Source organism: Grus americana, chromosome 1 (assembly GCF_028858705.1).
Source record: "Grus americana isolate bGruAme1 chromosome 1, bGruAme1.mat, whole genome shotgun sequence".
Classification (NCBI taxonomy): domain Eukaryota; kingdom Metazoa; phylum Chordata; class Aves; order Gruiformes; family Gruidae; genus Grus; species Grus americana.
In genome coordinates, this window is record NC_072852.1 from 92763508 (window position 1) to 92775856 (window position 12349).

Genomic DNA, 12349 nt, shown 5'->3' on the forward strand with positions numbered 1-12349 from the left:
GATGATCAGTTCTGCATGCCCAATTCTGCAGCAAAGAACCTGTGTAGATAGTGGGGGTTATTGCAGAGTTGTAGACTCAGCCTAAACACGGTGCTGCCTGTGCTAGCGGTCATGGGCGGCATCCATAGGTTGCTGCCCAAGCCTGCACATCTCCTCCTCACTCAGCCTCTCAACCTAAGTCCCCTCTGATGCACCGCCCCCATCCCACATCCTGCCCCACAAGATGCAGGACAGGCAGGGTCAGTTTGGGGCATCCAGGCACAGCCACGACCTGGGGGCAGCGGGAGGCCCCTTGGCCCTGCCAGCACTCGCAGCCTGCTCGCTGCCTCCTCCCCCCAGCTAAACAGTGCACCAAAGTTTCACCTGCTCTTAATTTTTCTTCTCTTGCCCAAATGCCTTTTGAAGTCAAGCAGGCTGCCTCCAAGGGGATTTACTGTCCAGCGTAATGAGGTCAATAGCTTGACTTCACAGCCGCTCGTGGCTTTCAGGATGCTTTGTGGCCCCCGCAAGCGCAGCGGTGCGATGGCTCAGGGCTGTGGGTCGTGTAATTGCCCCTTGGCTCAGAACTGCATTAGCGACCTGAGCTGACCATAAAAACAAACTGCTGGGTTTAAGACCTCATGCACAAAAGGAACATCAAGGCATTTTAATCCTGTTTCCTTCCCCTAGGTTTTAGACGGCACTTACCTGACTCTATATATCTTCCCACCCACCTCTTTTCATCAGACCCTTCTTTGGTCCATTTGCAATCTGCTTACATGGCTTTTGGGAAGATATTTTAGTGGCTGTGTTTCATCATAGTGCCCAGGCTTATTTGGGTTTATGTCTTTGGACAGCCTCCAAAGGAATTTATCCAAGGGACTTAATTAGTCACCATTAATAAAGTGTATAAACAGCTGCTTAGGAGAAAAACAGATCATAAAACCAAGTATTTTAACAAGGCCACTAGCCTGCAATTATATGTGAGACAGAAAAATGTTACCAGACTGTCCTGCACCAGCCTCGGGTGACATTTAAAAAAAAATGCCAAAGAAATTTAGGTGCTGGCGTCTTTCTAAGTTCCCAGCAGCGATGCTGGCACTGCAGAGCAGCTGTGCTCCTCAGTGCCCTCTGCACCTTCCCTCTCCTGAGTGTCCAGGAGTTAGGATGTCCGCAGGGACCTGAGGGTGGCAAGCACACATATGTCCCACACGTACCAGGCTCATAAGCCACGGACCTTGTAGGGCCTGATCCCGAAACCATTTGTCCAAAAAAAATATGACTATCTGAACATGTTCATGAGCTGACTTGTTGGGAAAGGCCACCAGGAAACACATCACCTTTTGTGTCTACACTTGAAGTGTCCTCTAGCCAAAATATCCTTAGACCTATATGGCCAAACTTTAGCAGTGATATTTGTTTGATGTGCACATCGAACCCAGAGATTTGATTCCCCAGTTGCCCAGGTGATAGACGTGCTGGTTGGAGGTCTGGTGAGAGCCAGCACGTTTCTCTTCCAGAAAAAAAATGACAGGGCAGCAGCGAAGCGCCATGAGCTCCAGCCCAGGGGACACCCTCGACCTTGAGCTGACTGGTGTAGCAATTCCAGCCCCACATCCAGACCCATCTGGCATGGGACCAAAGCACCAGCACCTCTTCCCGACTGCAACAGGAACAGCTCAGCAGCTGTTGCGTGGTGGCTTAATCCTATCTTCCCTGTTTGGAGGAGCCTCTCCTGAACCTAGCACACAGATGTCCCCCTCTCCTTCCTGCAGCCAGACCCTGATGCAGTCCGGCTAGCCTGGTGTGTTTTAGGAGAAGGCTTGGTGACTGTGTCTTGCCACACCAGATGTACCAGGTGTCCCAGCTCTAAGTGCTGCCTGCAAAAGTGGGTATGACCCACCTTTGAATATGCACTTTGATGGACAGGTCAGATGGATGTTTCCACAGCCCCTTCCCTCCCATATTTGCCTCTTGTGACATCTCCTTTCTTCCTTTCCCCAAATTCTCCCTCCTTTCAACACTCAACCCCTCTCTCCCCCACGCATTTGTGTCTTCTTTTCCCTGCTGGAGGTCCCCTGCCTCCTCACAGTCCTCCCCAGCTCCCTCCTCTGGCCATGTCCCCCCCAGCCCTTGCTGTGCCCCTCGGGGCCACTGCCAGTCCCCCTGAGGAGCAGTCACCACAAGCACCTCAGGATGCCTGTCCCCCAACCGCTTCATCTACCCAGCTTTTCCACTTGTCCTGCTTGACTGGCACCTTTGAAGAGGCAAGCTCACAACCTACATCCTTCCCCACCTTCTCCTCTTGCCCCACCATCCAAACCATGTTTTCATTTATCCTTCCCCTCTGCTTTCTCCTCCTTCACCCCCCCATTCCCTCATGATACCCTGGCCCTTCACCCTGCCTTCATTTCAGAAAAGGAGTACAACAGTGAGAGGATTTCAAAATCCCCAGCCGTGTTTGTGCAAGTGGGAAGATCCACGCGGGTCTCAGCAGATCGTGGCCAAAGCCCGTGGCCGCTGACGCTGAAGCAGCAAGCGAGCGAAGCAGCAAAACACCTGTGCACCCATTTGACTTTGACTACATGAGTGATCCCAGCCAAAGGAGACACTGGCACTCTTAAATTTTTGCTCGAGTGCATTAGTAGCTCGGGACTGAAACCAGCATCACCTCGACCTCGCAGGTCGCAGGGAGATGGAAATCTCATCAAGGAAAGGCAGCCGGAGTGAGGTAACCTCCCCCCCGTCTGGTGACACCATCGAAGCCTGAGGAAGGACTCCAGACAAGCCTTTTCTGTCTCGCCGCCTACGCAACCACTGAAGAATCAGCGCTGTAACAGAAATTTGGTGCAAAAGCAGCATGGATGGGGATGTCCGCAGTCACCGGGAGGACGGTTACAAGGAATTTCTGAACTGGTAAGGAAGGACACCGTTCCCCACGGTCACACTGAGGCACGCCTTGGTCACGCCATGGCGAAAAGGCAGAGGGGTTTGTCCGTTACGTTCCCGAATTTAGCACTGGCAGTTTGTGTAACATTAAAATGCTCTTTCTGAAAACCACTCAAATGCCTCGCAGTTTTGAAGCTTTTGAACTAAAACGAAAATACAAATCCGCAAGCCTTAACTGGAAGGAACAAACTGCTAGCACACCTTACCTGGTATTGGTTTTTCAAAAGAGAATAATGTCATTAAAATGGCTTAGTACCTGCCTCCTTATCAATGGATACGAATGGATTACTATCTATCATTCTTATATTTGATAGCTTTATCAAATATAATATTATTATGTCTCCCCTTTCCTGCCATTACAAACCCACGTCAGCAAATGACTTGAGACCGTCCTTCACTCCTACGCACCAAAGCATTTATCTCCTTAACTGCAAATGTCCTTATTGTTTCAAGTGCTTGAAATAATTTAACTTTCCCTCTAATACACTGAAATACTTTCAGAATCCAGAGGGAAGCATACAGACAGCAAGAACTTTTATGGAAACACTTAGTACCCCAAGGAAGGCTGAGGCAAGGAATTAATTACCCAAATATTGTACCAAGGTTGGCCCCCACTGACGAGCACTGACACATTGAGGCAACAGCAACCAGCGAGCAAGTCGAGTAACAGCAGTTTAGCTCTCTCCAGTCCCTCCCAGAATGAGGGCAAGTCTTGCACAGTGCTGCAATAAGCTCTGGACACTTAGAAGTTTCATGGCTTTTTGTTTTACTGAAGGTCCTGCTCACATGCGGTTTCCATTGTGAAAAGAAAAAAAAGGGAAAAATGAAAAAAAAAAAAACAACCCCAAACATCCAAGGACTAAGGCACTGAGGATACAGCCAGCCTTTTACTGCGGCGCAGTGTAGGGACCCCCGGTTTAGCTCTGGTGAGACATCCCCAGCCTCTCAAGTCCAGCCGTGCCCCAGGTCTCGCACCTCGATAGCTCAGCAACAGAGCGCTGGTGCGAAAGCTGCGTCACCAGCGTGTGCCAGCACGCGCGACACCATGAGGTAGCTCTGACCCCTTCCCAGGAGGTATATTGGAACAAACTCACACACGCACACGTCTCAAAGGAGCGACTGAAAAGATTAATGCTCTGCGTTGAAAGAGAAAAGGCTAGAAATAACAACTAGCTCTCTTCTCTCACTGCATTTGGTGTCTTGTCTTAGTTTTTTGGAGATATTTCTAATTAATGAACGCAAAAGCTTATTTCTGCACACCTGAAAATTTCCTTCCTTTGACTAACACAGTCATCCTGTAAATGTGAAGCTCCCCAATGCAAATATGTTATAGCTAAGCCCATCTTAGTCGGAACAGTAACATATGCACTGGGCAAGGGGGGTGGCACTGATCCCGTGCGAGCAGCAGGAGTGACTTGGTGAGCTGAGCTGCTGATGGCCCGGGGTTTGCCCTGGACACACTAATAGCAGCAACATGATTTTCTGCCTTCTGATGTTGGCACTGTTACATCCACGTGTTAAACCAGAGAAAGAATGGACTCTCAAATTTTCCTACAGTTAGAGGCTGATTGCAGTTAATGTGAAGATTACTGTTCCAAAGCGAAAAAGCCACACTTTTTGCATTGGCAGAGGAAACCCTGAGGCAGGTGGCTCAGCTGACCAGAGGTAGCCCCTGGAGAAAGGGGATCCCCTGAGACCACACCACCTGCAAGTTGACGGCCCGCGCTGCATTGCAGAGAGCCAGCGAGTCCACGGGGGAGCGCGCTGTGGCTCTGGGGGGGCTGTCCCAGCAGGAGTCTGGGTCCACACTGGAGATTACCCAGAGTTACAGTGCAGAGACCTCGCCTGTTTTCTCAGACATCTCTATACAACCAAAAGCTTTCGCGGGGGAAAACTCGAGGCTAGAGCTTCAGTAGTTTAAAGTGAACCAGCAGCCACCAGCAGCAGCCACCTTCTTGCATGGGACGTGGGACACTGAGGGGACGGTCTCCTACCGATGCAAAGTGGAGGATTCAGGTGAACCGACTGAGCTAAGCTAAAAGCTGAAGGGCAGCTTGGAGCGTCCCTTCAAAAAGCTCGTGGTCAGGGAGGGCTGGCTGATCTGCAGACTGCTGGCAAAGGTGGGGAGGACAAGCTTGTGGCACGATCAGCTTGTGAGGTGCTCTCTGGGCACCTCATGTTACAGAGACGACTGGTTCTGCGGGCACCAAAAAAGCTAAAGTAACATATAGCAGGGCCTAAGCACAGTGAAAGTTTGTAAGTAACCAAACCAATGCAGGAATAAGCATTATGGCAGTGAAGACCCCACATTCTGTAATCCACTGATGATCGCTTAAGAGATGTGCATACAGAGCCCATTCCTGAGAAAGTGGCTGTTTAAGGATATTAGGTGCCATTAATCTTCCCTCTTAAGAAGATAGTTGGTGAAATTAAAAGAGAAAACACTCAGCACTGACAAAGATATTGTTTTTTAAAGACCATAATTATCCTGTGTGACTCACTGCCACACCATATCATTGCTACCAAGAGGTTAGACGATAGATTTTTTTTTGTTTGTTTGTTTGTTTTTAAAGCAGTGTTTATATGAGTCAGGAGACTGCATGCAGCTGTGTTAGCCCGGGAAACCAGTGCGGGAAACTTCTCTGTCCTTAGAGCGTTGGTCATGTTCACAGGTTTACTCTGTAATGCTGCATTTCCTCCAAGTTTGCCCCCATGAGCTGAGCCACCAGCGTGACCCTGCGGGGTGCTCGCCGTGTTCCCACCCAAAGGGCTGGATTTTTGGCTAACGGCTGCTGCCAGGGTGCTTTGGGGCCTTCAGCTGTTCCCGGGAGCGCAGCCCCCGCGTGGGGCCGGACCCGTCCGTGGGGGCGTGGGGCCGCGCTCGCTGAGGCCGGGGGTGCTCCGTCCCCCTCCGGGTCCCGGCTCAGAGCCACGGGGTGCAGTTTTGCTCACCGCCACCGGGTGTCCCAGCGGGACCGCGCAGAGGTGCCGCTCCGGGGGGAGGAGGGAAGCGGGCCGGGGCGGGGGGGCAGCTGCTGCGGGACACGGCCAGCCTCGTCACTCGCGGGGGGGATGGAGACAGGGGGATGTATCAAACACCACAGAGCACCTACTACGTGAAAAGTCGCTTTAAAAATACATTTCCAGAGCCGTTGTGCATCCGTTCTTCCTCCGGGCAGCAACACCTTGTCCACTCGTGTCCCACAGACGGGCCCGTGGGCTGTCGGCACAGCTCCCGGGCTCACGGCTGCTTCGCCACCGGCACCCCCGTGTGCCCTGTGGCACCCGCGTGTGCCCCCCACCTCCCTCCACAGCCCTTCCCCTGGCGGGAGTCCAGCCTCGGCGGCTCCGGTTGCGACCGTCCTGCGCTGCAGGTCTTTGCGTGCAGGGAGGCGGCTTCCTCTTACTGCAGGTATGCCCAGTGCCCTGCTCGGGGTGGTCTTTATCTCAGCCGGGCCTCCGAAATGCTGCAGTGATAAAAGCAATCAGTCCTGCTACTGCACAGCAGAGCCCCCGCGCCCTCGGAGCAGAGAGGCTGGTCAGAGCACTCAGCCCCCGAACCTGTTCACGAGATGTTACCTGTGTGTGCAACCTCAGCGCTGGGTTGGGGCACATCAGGCAAACCCCTGCATGAGCAGGAGAGGGCTCCTCCATAGCCCTGCAGCAATCCCCTGTCACATTTTGAGTCCGAGCTCTAAACCACAGGAGATTTCAATTTTAAGAGGTAGGGTTTCAACAAAGGCAAACCAGCATTTTTCTCCTCCTTTGTTCTAGTTCTAGCTGAACACTTTTGAAAATATTCAGCATGCATCAGGCCACTGGCACGAGTAGTTGCTATGTGTGGCACAGTTAAAAGAAGCAAAGGCGGCAGCCATATAGCAGGTAGCGTTGGGTGAAAGTTCTCAGTAAGCACTGCTGCAGGAGTACAGTGAAAGTATTACAGGCTTTCAGATGTTAAACAGAATATCTGCTGTTCATCAGATCTAGGAAGCCAAATGCTACAGGTTTTTGCCTTTCAGGCATTTTCCACAACAAGACATCCCCCAGCAAAAAACCACTTTGCTCCTTGTCACCAGCCACCGCTCACAATGAACCACTCCATGGCTTCATGGAGCTGTGGTGGCCCTGCTCCCACCACATTCACAGCCCTGGGCCCAGGGCACTCAGCGATTGAATCCTGGAGAAAACGGCCCTGAAGTGGAACACAAGTGCACACTGAAACTCCTGATTTCTGGCTCTCAGAGGCTTGATTTAATAGAAATAAATAAATTAGCCTGAAGCTCCATAATGCTTGTGTGACTGCAAGTGCCCCGCAGATGACTCTGATGAAGATGCTATTTGGTCCTTCAGGAAAAAGCACCTAGTGCGAGGTTTTATAACCTGAGCAGCATGCAAATGGCAGTGAGATAGGAAGATGTAGCTCTGAACGGCACCTTAACCCACTCCTTGTCTCCTAGTGCACTTCAGGGATACAGAGCAGAAAACCAGGGAGGCAGGAGCAGGTCTCACCATTTTCTGTCCCAGCAGACAGTCCAGAACAGAGGTTTACATTGAAAAGTTCACAAGAAACCATAGGTAAAGTTCACTGAGGCAGGTAGATGAGTGGGACTCAGGACAGGTATTTGAAGGGGCAAGGAAAGGGGAGGTCTACGAGGAGGTTTGACTTTGAGGCACACTGGAAGCAGAGGGAGATTTCAGTTCACAGTCAGGGAAATGCGTAAATGCTACATCCACCCCAGCAATTTTCACTTGAGATCATTTCATGGTGTGTCTGTATATAGCAGCTAAAGTACCTCTGAAAGCTGTAATGAAGAGTACCAGAACGCAGTCTAATTTCTTGACTCACTGTTCAGGTTATAATTTTGTCGGTCTTGCCTCAGCTCAGTGTTCTCGGTGCTTTTAACTAAAAAATGGTTCAGATGGTTTTAGTTTCATTGCTCTTTTAAGGAAACACGGCTTGTGCAATCATACCATCTCTTTGGCCCTTAGCAAAGATTTTGAGCCCAGTGACCCAAGTCTGACAGAGGGAGTAGCAGCAAACCTAAAGTGGATGACATGACTCCAAGCCCCACGCAAACAGCAGCACCGGGAGGAGAAAGGCAGCAGACCAGGCTCTGCTGCTGCCCGCACTCCCTGCTGTGCTGCTGTGCTTGCTTGGGACAACTCTCCTGCTCAGCCAGGGAGTAAGAGGAGCAGCTGGGGTTACAGCGGTGGAAGGCAGGCAGAGGTCTCAAACCCATGGGAGGGCAGGCTCTACTCTTCCCACTGCTCCCGGAACAACCCATTTCTGGGAAAAAAGTGAAAATGTTGTCTTTCTTAAAATAGAAACTAAAGCAGCATCCTCGCTCTACTCATGGGTCACCCTGGCTCAGGGCTAGAAAGTCAAAATTTGGCAGAGGCAACACTCCTGTGTGAGACTTAAGTGTTTGGTGTGTGTTGTGGGATACATGGGCATCTCGGCCAGAGGCTATTAGGACACTCCAAGTCCATGTAGGAGGCATGGTCTCTCCCTGCATCCTCCCCAGTGACTGCACGTCTACCAGTCAGTCACACCACGGTCTGGAAAGGAGACGTGGCCAGAGCCGCTGCCCGGTGAAAACACTGTGCCCGGCAGCACTGTGCCACCCCAAAGCAAGAGGTAACTTTAGGTGGACACTGGGACCAGAGATGAGTCAGTGAGAGGAGAGAGCCACAAACACCCCTTTCAGCTTGCCTGCATGCATCTGCGTGCACGCGCAGCCTCTTACCTCACACAGGAAAACAGGCGCTAGTTGTGAGACAAGTCTATCGCTGTCCCCAGCGGTGAGAGAAGCCAAGAGGTCAGAAAACCAGCACAAACACCCCACAGCCGTGGGTGCCCGGCAGCCGGGTTGGAGCAGGAATCCCAGGTGTAGGATAGAAAGCATCAGTACTGTTACTGATAATGCCTAGACCCCAAAAGCCCTTTCGGACGGAGGAGGTGCGAGGGAAGAAGAGGGTCACAGGCACCACAGAAAGAGCTGATGCTGCAGCAGACCTTCGCTAAGGAGGGATCCTGTTGGCTGAGGCGGAGAGGAGAAATGGGAGCAGGAAGGACGCTGACTTGAGAAGCGAATGTAGCTTTAATATTTGGGTTTGGCTCATAGAATCCCTCCCGCAGTTCAAATTGAGCAACTGTTCCCATAACCAGTCCTGTCTCCAGCGGGGCTTTGCTCCCTTCCAGCGATGGAGAGCCGTCTGGTGCAGCAGGAGCAGTCACACTGCCCGAGGAAAACCCACAGGCCCCTCCCTGCCCCCCGACACGGCTGCGACAGGGGCTTAGCAATAACCAGCCTGTCTGAGATTTCGAGCCTCTTCGATAAATGACTTCACAGCTACAGAAAGGCTGTGCCTCACGAGAGGGTATGGCGAGAGCCCCAGCAGCATAGTCCGTCACAGACCAGACAGGTTCATGTTCTGAGGCGGGAAGAAGGGACAGAAATAACGACAGCCCTGCAGCTCCACAGTTTCTTTGCATGAAAATGTGAACGGGTTTCCCTGGAGAGGAGAACGGTACTTTTAAACACTGATGCCCTTTCTCTTACTGGGCCTCCAGCATTTTTTCTTCCGTATCTCCTGGAACTGCTCCACCCACCCGAGCCCTTTGGGCTCCCTGCGCACAGTGCAGCATGGAGCTCGTGGGGAGACACCACAAGGTGAGGTACGGCAATGATGCCCCTCCACAGCCCTTCCGGGGTCAGGCGTCCCTGTAGAAGTCACCCTCTTCATTTTTAAAAGCCACATCTCCTCTCCTCATAAGCAGTACCTATTGCCCGAGACTGAACGCAGAAGAAAACTAACCACGGCAGGATCTGTCCTTTCACAGACACGCTGCAAAACATGTCTTCTAACATGACCAAAATTTAATGAAAGGAAAACAGGATCAAAAAGGTAATTTTAGAGAGGGGTTTGGCGGGATGCTGGCTTTATCTGATCAGCTTGCTTTATGGGATGCAAAGCCTGAAGTCCCGGTTCTGCCTAACAAAGAGCGGTCCTCTACCCCAGATTACGCCTTAGGTGAAGCAGATGAAGTACTTGGACTTGAAAGTCCCAGCCTAATACCTAACCACTGGATGAGAGAAGGTTGTTATGCTACCACCTACCCTTGTAGTAATATTATTTTGCTGTATGAATTCCACTGCGGATGCGATTTACATGACAAACATTTCCTGAGGGCTAAGCTCACATCGCTGTGTGCTGTGCAGGTTCAGGATGCGCCACGTCGTTCCAGACTGCCGGAAGAGGGAAGAGGGAAGGTAAAGGCTGAGCAGAAGGGAATCAAGCATCAGCAAGATCTGAATCTCTTGTGAATCTTATTTGGCGCGAGCTGTGGTAGCTTCCTCCCATTTCTCCAAAGAGTCTGTACTGGTTCTGCAAGCTGCTGTGCATACATTATCCTGAAGCTGCTTGAGTTCCTTTTTGGTCACCACTGCGAAAACAAGTGAGTTTTGTAAAAATTTTAAAGCTACCGAAGCTGAATAGGCATATCCTGCTTAGATGGTATGGGTACGAACTTAAGTTTCATCAAAAGCTTGCAGGTTTTGCCAGCCAGGAAAGCTCTGTTTACTTTACATCCAGTGGGCAAGGTTATTTTCATGGCAGCATAGGGTAATTGTCTAGTCCAGCATCCTGCTCCAAACAGAATCAACCATTAGGTCAAATTAGGGCTTTATCCAGTCAGGTCTTGAAAAGCTCCGCGGATGCAGAGTATTTCAACAATACTCATTGTCGGGGCGGGGCGGGGGGGGACATCCTGGCTGACAGGATGAGTGATGGAAGGTTTATTCCACCTGAGTGGCACTTATTAGACACTTTACCTCAAACACTGGCTGTAGTGACAGCAGTCGTGGTGTGAAAGCACAACAGATACCATTTTCAAACAATCCTGTAAGCCGCAGGAGTGCAGGGGACTAGCAACGCAGCCAGAGATGGCAAGGTGGAGAGCGAGGAGCTTGGGAAGGAGCAGTAGTGGGGAAGGACAAATTGGCTGTGTGAAGCTGCCAGAGGTTTGGGAACTGGACAGGATGCTGACACTGTGGCTAGAAACCGAGGCAAGAACCACGAGCATGGACTGGAGAGAGAGAGAGAGAGACACACACATAAGGGAGCAGGAGTGCACACTCACTGGACAGACTTAGCACAGGGGAATGTTGAGACTGATGGGCAAGGAGATGGGGGAAAATTAAGAGGGAACACTGAGATTTATCCAAGTTATTTGAAATCTTTACCAAAGAGCGTGGGGACACATAGGACTGAAAAGAAGAATTAGGGGAGTTGGTGGTGGAGGTGAGGGCAGAGAAACAGGCTGGAGGGGATCCTGAGGGAATGGCCTCTCTCAACTTTCTGCACACGGGAGCAGAAAGCCTCTGATGGAGCTGGAGATTCAGGAGTTTGAGCAGACCTTGCTGTTAGGATACACTTGTGAAACCTGCTGGCACATCCTCTCATTTTGAGGTTCCCACAACTCACTACTGACCTGTTTCTCTGCCATGCTGCAGCGATACCACCTTGTCACAGCCAAGGGCTGAAACTTATCCAATGTTTAACTGGGCCAATATATGCTACATACCTGATTTTGGGGGAGGAAGAAGAAGAGTTTATGAGAGAGGCATTGCACTAAGCACTATGTTAAAGGAGTTGTAATGTTAAAAAAAAAAAAAAAAACAAAACAACACTGCAAATATCACAATCAAGATTGCCTGTGCAATTTTAATTCAGCCCTATCTCTGTGCGTGGTACAATCTAATCTAAATTAAACGATCACATGGATTATTATCTTGCTCCACAAGACCTCTGCTGGAGAGCAAACACAAGAAAGTCATTAAGTCCCTACCCCAAAGAGCTTCCAGTCTCAGGAAAACCAGACAAGGGGGCGTGAAGGGAGCCAGCCCAGGAAGGAGGTGGGGAGGGAGCACTGGTGAGAACAAGCTTAAATAAAGCAGCAACATTTAACACTGGATTTTTTTTTCTTGACCTAGTGTAATATTAAGAAATGAAAATAATTAAAGCAAGAAACAAGTTCCACAAGCTCCTACTGTCCATCTGTCTCATTAATCTGAGCAGGCTGAGGAGGACAGGTTGCCACAGACCTCTCAGGACCCGGGGAGGGTAAAGGGCTGAGGCATTTGCAATGGGGGTCTCTGGAGTGAGGGGCAACATGGATTAAGGGGTGAGGAGGCTCCTGGGAGAGGCAGCACCAGGGGCTCCACTGACACACAAGCCAAGGCAATAGGGAAGGTTTCAACACTGGAAGATAAAGATATGAATCAGAACAACAGTGCTTTTGTGGGTAAAGCACTGGATTCCCCTTGTTGAATCCCCCCTATCTTGGGGGGGGGGGGGGGGTGGGGTGGGGGTGGGGGCAGGTGCAAGGTGATGTCTATTGATCTGTGGTTAGCTGTAA